This window comes from Gorilla gorilla, chromosome 3 (genome assembly GCF_029281585.2).
Source record: "Gorilla gorilla gorilla isolate KB3781 chromosome 3, NHGRI_mGorGor1-v2.1_pri, whole genome shotgun sequence".
Classification (NCBI taxonomy): domain Eukaryota; kingdom Metazoa; phylum Chordata; class Mammalia; order Primates; family Hominidae; genus Gorilla; species Gorilla gorilla.
Genome location: NC_073227.2, coordinates 184,255,254 through 184,264,476, shown reverse-complemented (window position 1 = coordinate 184,264,476; position 9,223 = coordinate 184,255,254). Strand labels below are relative to the sequence as shown.

The 9,223-nt window shown below is 40.2% G+C and overlaps 1 pseudogene; it reads left to right on the top strand.

The window, feature by feature from the left end:
- The first annotated feature begins 4,415 nt into the window (after positions 1-4,415).
- LOC109026488 (small ribosomal subunit protein uS5m-like) lies at positions 4,416-7,243 on the top strand (annotated as a pseudogene).
- The last annotated feature ends 1,980 nt before the right edge of the window (positions 7,244-9,223 follow it).

Below are 9,223 nucleotides of genomic sequence, written 5' to 3'. Positions count from 1 at the left end.
TTTAAAAGTCGTTTTTAGAAGAAAAATCTCTCATCTTTTTTAGTTTTCCATCTGTATCATCATTAAGATAGAGACAAATGCTGTGCCAATTATATTGCAATTTAATCTACACCTGCCTATACAGAGATAGATGTAAATATGCATTATGCTACATTCCTGGGGCATAGGCCACTATGCTTGAGAGAAAGAGAAAGAGGTTGTGATCAGTGAAACTATCCTCCAAAAGTATGACATGAAAATGTCAATGTAGGGACTTGGCATGTATACCACTTACCTTTTCTGAGCCTCACTTTCCTCTCCAACAGAAGGAGATAATTGAATCTCCACTGCATCTCTCCCAGGATGGTTGTCAAGAATAAATTACACAATGTGAACAGTTCAGGGCTACTCTTATAAAAGACCCCTTGCAGTCTTATTACATAGCCAACTGGAGACCAGTACTAAGGGAACTGAACACACATCCCCCAGATTACATGTAGGCAAAATGAGTCCAAAAATTTAAACGTTCCTGTACCCTCTCATTTCTTTATACAGATGAAGTCCTAGTAAGTGATAGACTGAGGATGAAAATCCAAAGGCCATACCTTCCCATATTTGGAGATATGGTGAAAAATCAAAATTAGCTTCAATTCTGCTAACTTCCCCTCTTCTCCATTTCCTTCTGCTTTGTTGATTCTTTTTTTTTCTAATGTTACAGATGAAATGAAATTCCCCCAGGCCAGGTTTATTTCATCAGTTTATATAAACTATCTAAATCATATGAAACCTTTTCTTAAAATAAGTACTCTTTTGTTTGCACTCTTGAAAATGCTTGGACAACCCAATGAGTGTCTATTGTGTGTGGGGAAAGCTCTCTCAGTGCAGAGGGAGGCCACAGGCAAGGACACAAGAGACAGGAGAGTGGCTCCTCCTGGGTCTGCCACTCACTAATGACTCTGACTCATTCTCTGAAGCCCACGTCCCTCATCTGTAAATGATGGGTTGTACTGAACTATTTCAAGTGTCTTTCATTTCTAAGATTTTGCAATCATATTTATTTAAAGAATAGTAGTTAAGAGTGTGGGTTCTTGAGCCCATTGCCTGGGCTTAAATCCCAGTTCTCCCACTTACCATGTGTGTAACCTTGGGTGAATGACTTAACTTTATATTTCTCAACCATCTCATCTGAAAAAGAATGTACAAATGATTGTCTCTACCTCATAAGGTAATATGAATATTAAATGAGGCAATACATATGTAATGACTAGGATGGTGCCTGGCACTTAAAGGGCTCAATATGCATTTAATTACATTGCACATAAAACAGCGATCCTTTATTTCCTACTCATTCGGTGCCAAGCATGTGCTAATCTTTGCATTCTCATTTCTTTCATCCTTCGTAATAACTATTTGAAGTTGATTTTGATTTTCTTAATAAGGAAAATAAGGTTCAGAGAGCTCAAAAGCCCCAAATCACAAAACTAGTAAATTGTGGAGCAACATCTCCACCATAGATTTGACTGACACCAAACCATTGTCTTTAAAATTTGCATAGCCATAAAATATGGATTATTGAAAATTCTAAGAAATGGCTAGACATAACATACTCTAATCTTTAGAATTATAGGACTATTTGAAGACAGTTCACCTTGAACTCCTGAGTTTGTTGTCATTATTATGTTCACCTGTTTTTTTAGCGTCCCTTTTTGGCAAGCTTTCTATTCCTCATAGTCTGGTCATTTGTTTTGTTTTTTGTTCCATTTCTCTAAAACAATCTGAATCCTATACCCAATACCCTCTTTCAGCATTTTCCCCAGGACACATACAGGCGAAGTATATGGTTTGTGTGTCCTTATAGTAACCAGGCAGTCCAGATGTCAGTAATTTCCAAGTTAAATTTTTATCTGCCAGCAGGGTAATTTCTTTACTGTTCTCTTTTACTAACGTGGAGAAGGGAGATAAACAGGAAAACAAAGTGATCCTGAATCAGTGGAAACGGAAAGAAGAAAAGGGACGTACTGGGACCAAACCAGGGAATGTCTGGGATGGGGAAGTTGGGGAGATGACACTAAAACATTGAAGTCCAGCCTGTGACTCAGACACCTGAAGTCTGGTGAAGAAGTTAGACATGGAATAGAAGGCAGTGACCCCAGGAGTGCAAGGAAGAGAGCTGTTTATGGAAGAGTTCCTGAAGGGTTAGTTGCTGTCAGTGAGTGAGCGGATGATGAATATTTTCTCAGTGTGGTCCTTCTGAATTAGTCAGGGTTACAAAGACATATCAAGGCCTTTGCAGTAAGGGCAACACTTTAAATGCCCTCACAGAAGCTTATCAGATGCTTAAGGACTTATAATTAATAAGCATAAAATTAAGTTATATTTCCTGGGTATACATAGGCTAAGAGATAGGACAAGTCGGCTCGGTTTTGGGGAATGAAGCAAAGAGGTACATTCATTGAATGTGGCTAACAAGAATCTTGTCTAGAGTCATAAAAGCAACATGAAACAGGCTAATGGATCAGGCTTCATTCGCAAAACTAAATATGAATTAGGCCAGTTAGCTGGCCTTGACAAAATGGTTGAGGCAGACAAAATATTACTTTGGAACCCCACGGTACACTTCCAGCTCCTTTTCTCCCTTGCCTGGCAAGCAAGGTACCCTCCAGACCTCTCTTCTCTCACCACCCTTCTCTCCTATTGACAGCTAGTTGCCCAGAAAATCCCCTCTGAAGCGTCAGCTGGAGCGTAGTTATGCCTTCCTCTTTCCTCTGGAGGTGCTCACATTTCAGCAGCGGCTCCTGAGCAAGGAGTCATTGGGGCTTTAAAATGTGGGTGTCTAATGGTGGGTTTTCAGGGAGTAGTGGAGGAGTTATCAGGGAGTGACAGGCTGTTCTGCCTCCCTTAGAGCTCAGCACATGGGGAACAACTTACTTTGCTGTCTTTATTAGGCAGCCTGCATGCCAACCGCTCCCTGGAGCAGGGGCGCCCAGTTGGAATCCCTTCAGCCTTCAATACTGGTTCCTAATATGGGGAATTTTAAAATCTATTGTAAGTGGTAACAATCAAATTCGCTCTCTTTCTTTCTGTTTCTCTCATTTATTTATTTTTAATGGACAGGCTGAGACAGAAATATTGAGGAAAAAAACAAGTGTCCTCACAGGGCCCTGCAGCAGCAGTATCAGTGTCATTTCAAACCGGACAGATCACTAGGGTTACAAAACAACTCATCCTTGTCAGTAACCTTAGACTTGATCACTTTTTCCCCCAAACCCTTAACCTCCCTTCACCCAGTTTCAGGGTAAAGCAAAATAATTTTAGGATGAGCTGAAAAGTGGATCCTGTAAAGGTTTATCTAAAGCATTGTCTCAGTCCTCTCAAAAGATAGCTCACATCTTTGGCCAACTGCTTTCCACATTTCTTTCTCCCCACACCAGGATGTATATTTAAAATAACATTTATTTACAAAACTGTATCTTAGCAACAGTGGTACAGCACAAGAGTGTGTTATCTAAAGCAAACCAATTCTGGTCATAAACTACATAAGCATAGCAGCCAAATGTGATTGGTAGGGCTTTCCTGAGATACCGTGAGCCTGAGGTGTCACATAAGATTAAAGCCATATTTTTCAGACTTGAGATGATTCATCATTCATGTTTAACTCAAGGGATGGGCAACACGTTTATTCACAATTATCGAAGCATAAAATTTTAGAACTGAAAAGGATATTGGAGGCTACCTAGTCTAGTCCTGTGATATTATAAGGGGGTTAAAAAACAAAACAAAACAAAAAACAAAGAAAAAGAAGAGATAATTTGCTACCTCTGAACAACAGGTGTTTAGTAGCAGAGCTGGTGTGAGAAATCAGGTTTCTTGACTTTAGTCCAGTTACTCTAGTAATTTTTGCATGAGAACACCGGTCAGATCTTTATCCCACATGGACCTATTTAAATTCCCACATAAAATGAATGCATTGTTCTCTGAATGCGTTGTTTCAACATGTGTGAATATAAATTTGACAAAGCTTTTATTTTTGTACAAGAGATAGATGATATTTTCAATTTACGTAACTCACGAACTACTAATATTACGTTTGCAGAGATCATTGAAACTGAGAATTACACATTAGACCAAAATCTAAGTGACTGCTTGTGATCCATGACAAATCTATTTTTTGTGTGTGTCCAAATTAAGGGAGACTCATCTAGTTTAGCGAGGTGTTGTTAAAAGTGCTGATTTTAGAGTCAGACAACAACAGTTTGAATCCTAGCTCTAGTTTCTAACTACTAATGCTTCCTTGGGATAGTTGTCTGACATCTCTGGTGCCAGTATTTTCAACTAAAAAATTAAGATATATTTATATGTACGGGGCTATGGGATAATTAAATGAGATAATTTATGTAAAATGCTTTAACAGTTCCTGGCAAAGAGCTCTTATGTACATGTTAACTCTTTTCATGTGTAATGGTAAGTAAGCCATTGAGAGAACACCAAGAAACCATATCTTTCTTCTTTTGGTCTGAGAACCTATATTCAAATTCCAAACATCAAGTTCTACTATGAAGGATACTCCAGCGGCTGTCTCACAAATCATGGCATCCACTAATACTTTATATTTTCTAATTTGTGTCACATCCTTGATCTGGTCAGCCTGTAACATTTGCATTGTTTATAAAGCTTCCATTTGAGTAGCATAAATATATTTAAAGCATCTTTACCCTTAATACTTATCTACTTAGAAAGAAGGTGCAAATGAGAGTCAAATAAGTTTGACAACTGCTCTTAAGAAACAGAACTCATCAGTGAAGGAGGCAAAGCAGGAATTCATGTCTCCTTCATCCCAGACCATGCGTTTTACAAAAAAACTACTTTCAGATCAGAACAAGTGTTTCCAATTTCCTTCTTTTCCTCACCCCAAATGATCTTGCAGAGTGTTGTGCTTCTGGTTAGAATGCCTCAACATCCCACAATTGCTGTTTCCTTAAGGTATGAACAAAGACTATCTCTTTTTTTTTTGAGACGGAGTCGTACTCTGTCGCCCAGGCTGGAGTGCAGTGACGCGATCTCCGCTCACTGCAAGCTCCGCCTCCCGGGTTCACGCCGTTCTCCTGCCTCAGCCTCCTAAGTAGCTGTGACTATAGGCGCCTGGCACCACGCCCGGCTAATTTTTGAACAAAGACTATCTTAAAAAATGTCACCCAGCATTTTTGCTACACATGATTTTCTGAACCTCATCCTAGACCTACTGAATGAGAATTTTTCAGAGTTGGGCATTTTAACAAGTTTCAGTTCATTCTTATACACACTGAAGAGACGCACCTGCCAGCGGGATAAAGTCTCATTGCTTAGCTTCAAATACAAGGCCCTCCACATTTGGCTCCAGCCTACATCTTCATACTTATCTGAGCTGCAATTCCCACCATTGATCTTCAGCAAATTCAGTAGGTCTGACCTTACCGATGTTTACATTCCTCAGGCCTTTGCACTCATTATTCTGTCTGGAAAATCTCTCATTTCCCACCCATCTCCACCTACTCATCAAACCGTAACCATTCCTGAAACTAGATTAGGCTGCTCCTACTTTTCCCAGCCTTTCCTCTATCCCTAGAAGCAAAATCGATTACATCTGCAACTTCTTCTAGGAGCATGTGTATTTATCTGTCTGTTTACACCCTGTGCCCTCAGTTTTTAGATACAAGGGAACCAATAAACATTTGAAGAAAGAATAATAAGATGCATACGGATGTGATAGCTGTCACGATGGTACTTCTGCAAATCGCTTAGTTGTAATCACATACAGACTACTTGACTATGGAGTGCCATCATTTCCAGATGACACCATTGTTGCCAAAATATAAAACAATTATAATATTCATGGTGATATGCGTTAAAAATGTATTTTCAAAACAAATAAGAACCTTCCTTTTAGTCAATATCTGCACCAATTGGAACAATATCAAAAGTTTTTCTTTCCTCTTCTTCTCTCGCTGTCTTTTTAAAACTCTTTTTCTGGGTGAGTGCTGCCTCCAAGGATTAGAGACTTACTTCTAACATGAACAAGCAGCTTTCATGGTTTTACTAACATTATACACTGTTATGATAATGAGAAGATTTGGAAGCACTGTCTTTTATCACAGTCTTCCATCTTATTTTTCTTTTGCTTGTAACAGACCAGATCATTGTTTGCTGACCAGTTTTATTTGAGTTTTCAATTCAGTTCCTCAGGAATTTGATATTGATTTTATAGTTGCTGCACTTTTAGGTGACTGTCTAGGAAATTCCACCGCAGATGAGCTGTGGAAAGCTGTTTTAGCAGAGACTGGTGCTGGAGCAAGAAAAGGAAGAGGCAGCAGAACTAAAAAGAAGAGAAGAAAGGATTTGAACAGGGGTCAGATCATTGGTGAAGGGCATTATGGTTTCTGTGGCCTGGTCTGAATGTCTCTCTTATTAAAAATGGAGCAGTACAGATCATTGCCCAAAAAAGCAAGGAAGAACAGAAGGAGGAGGACAACATGACCCAGCAGAGAGAAGAATGGGACCGGAAGAGAAGGATGAAGGTAAGTGAGAGCGAGGATGCAGTGGAAACTTGTGGGGAGGCATCAGTCTTAGCCCTCTGACCCTGATCCCAACAGAGAAACATATGGTAATTTTGATACCAGGATACTTGAGGTAGGAAATGTTTTCAATAGGACAGCAAAAGAGGGAAGAAAGAGATTGGTAGGTGTCCTGCAGGCTGTGGGGAATGGACAACGAGCTTCAAGGTTTGCTGTTGCGAAAGCCACTAAATAAATAGATAGATGCTTTCAGAAAAGCAAAGAATAGAGCAATTCACTATTTGCATTATATAGAACGATATGAAGACCACACAATATTCCATGATATTTCATTAAGATTTAAAAGGAGGCATATCAAGATGAAAAAACAACCCAGAGTTTACAAGGTCTGCTGCCACAGGGCCATCAACACCATATGCCAGCTCGCTGGCATCAAAGACATGTATGCCAAGGTCTCTGGGTCCATCAGTATGCTTCCCCTCACCTGGGGCCTCTTCCATGGGCTCTCAGGCAGAAACCCGTCAACAGCTGGCAGGTAAGAAGGGCCTCCAAGTTGTGGAATTCTGGGAGGAATGTGGCCCTCTGCCTATCGTGGTTGCCTCCCCAGGGGGACCTTGAAAAAGGAGCCAGGTGATGAGGTTCCACATATCAAACTGGACTTGGAAGAAGTGAATGCTGTACAGGGAATGTGGCGCTCTGTGCGGTCGGGTTTCTAGAGAGCCGCCACGTAACCTCTCTGGCCTTGTGCAGCCAGTGCCTGGTGCTGCCCAGCACCTAGGAAAGACTCAGCCCCTCACACCCCGGGATGTCACCTGGTTTTTTGTTTGTTTGAGGAGAGTTTAACCTTTAAATTGTTTATACATAAATAATTATAGCTTTAAAGACATCAGTCCTTTATTTTACTGCCACATAATGGTTGCTAAAGCAATTTATTACAAACACGCCTTTGTTGAATACAGATATACAGCAAAGGTGATAAATAAAATCAGATCCTGAGAAAACATCCTTGAGTTAGACAAGCGTGAAAATGACCTTAGGTATTATCAAAGACCAGTAATTTGTTACTTTTGTAAGGGTCGATTTTTCATAATATAATAAAGACAGAATTAAATCAATATTATAATAGAAATGCAAACTAAGCTTCAGGAACATTTTGGGGATAGCAATAATGCTGACTTGGGAATTTCGAGAGGACTACAAGGAGGAAGAACCATTTGAGTTGATGTTTAAATAAGAATATGAAATATAAGAAAATGGAAAAAATGGGATGTGGTTAAAGTTTACGAATTTTATTTTGGAGGCCATACTTTGCCAGTTGATATGATCTGGCTCTATGCCCCCACCCAAATCTCTTCTTGAATTGTAATCTGAATTGTAATCCCCACATGTTGCGAGAGGGACCTCATGCGAGGTAACTGAATCATGAGGGCAGTTTCTCCATAGTCTTCTTGTGATAATGAGTAAGTTCTCCTGAGATCTGATGGTTTTATAAGGGGCTTCCCCCTTTGCTCAACTCTCATTTTTCTCCTTCCTGCTGCCATGTGAAGTACATGTTTGCTTCCTCTTCCGCCATGATTGTAAGTTTCTCGAGGCCTCCCCAGCCCTGCTGAACTGTGAGTCAATTAAACCTTTTTCTTTATAAATTATCCAGTCTCAGGCAGTTCTTTACAGCAGCATGAGAATGAACTAATACACCAGTATTGTTCTATTTTGTTAAATGCTAGAGATTAGTTTATAGGATAAGATCCCCTTAGAGGCGGGGCGAGGTGGCTTATGCCTGTAATCCCAGCACTTTGGGAGGCCAAGGCAGGTGGATCGCCTGAAGTAAGGAGTTCAAGACCAGCCTGGCCAACATGGTGAAACCCTGTCTCTACTAAAAATACAAAAATTAGCTCGGCGTGGTGACAGGTGCCTGTTATCCCAGCTACTCGGGAGGCTGAGGCAGGAGAATGGCATGAACCCGGAAGGAGGAACTTGCAGTGAGCCGAGATCGCGCCACTGCACTCCAGCCTGGGCAACAGAGTGAGACTCCATCTCAAAAAAAAAAAAAAAAAAAGAAAAAGAAAAATTGCCTTAGAATGGCCTGCAATATTTGTACTGGAAATTGACTACTCTATTTATAACTTTCCACAGAGTAGCAGATGCTCTGATGAGGGTACATTAATGAATATCACAAAATACGGATCTAAAAGTGATCAGTGTACAAGGTGCTGCTTTCCCAGTTTCTTTAAAAACAAAGGAAAAAAATCAGCATTTATTTTCTCTGGGATAAAAAGCTATTATTGACTAAACAGTAAATAAAAATAAATGTGCATGTCTTTTACCTTTTCACTGCTTTATATTTTAATCAAGAAATAATCCTGAAGATTGGAATTGCTGCCATGTGGGAACAAGGGTTTCCTGGACAGCCAGCAACTTTTCCTCCACACAGCACAGACTCTGAAATCATCCGTTCTCAGCACCATTGCTCTTTGCAGCTGTGCTCCTTCTCCCTGCTTAGCATGCCTGCTGTTTCCCACATGGCTGAATCAGCAAGTCCCAGACCCTGCCTGCTCGAACTAGCACTGTTCTTCACCAGCTATCAGCTACTGTTGCTTCAGGTGGTTTTTTTTGCTCTCTTGGTATAATTAAACTCCATCAGTCACCCAAGTATTTCTCGTGTTTGTTAATTAGCTTTATTAGTTTTAGAAATGAAA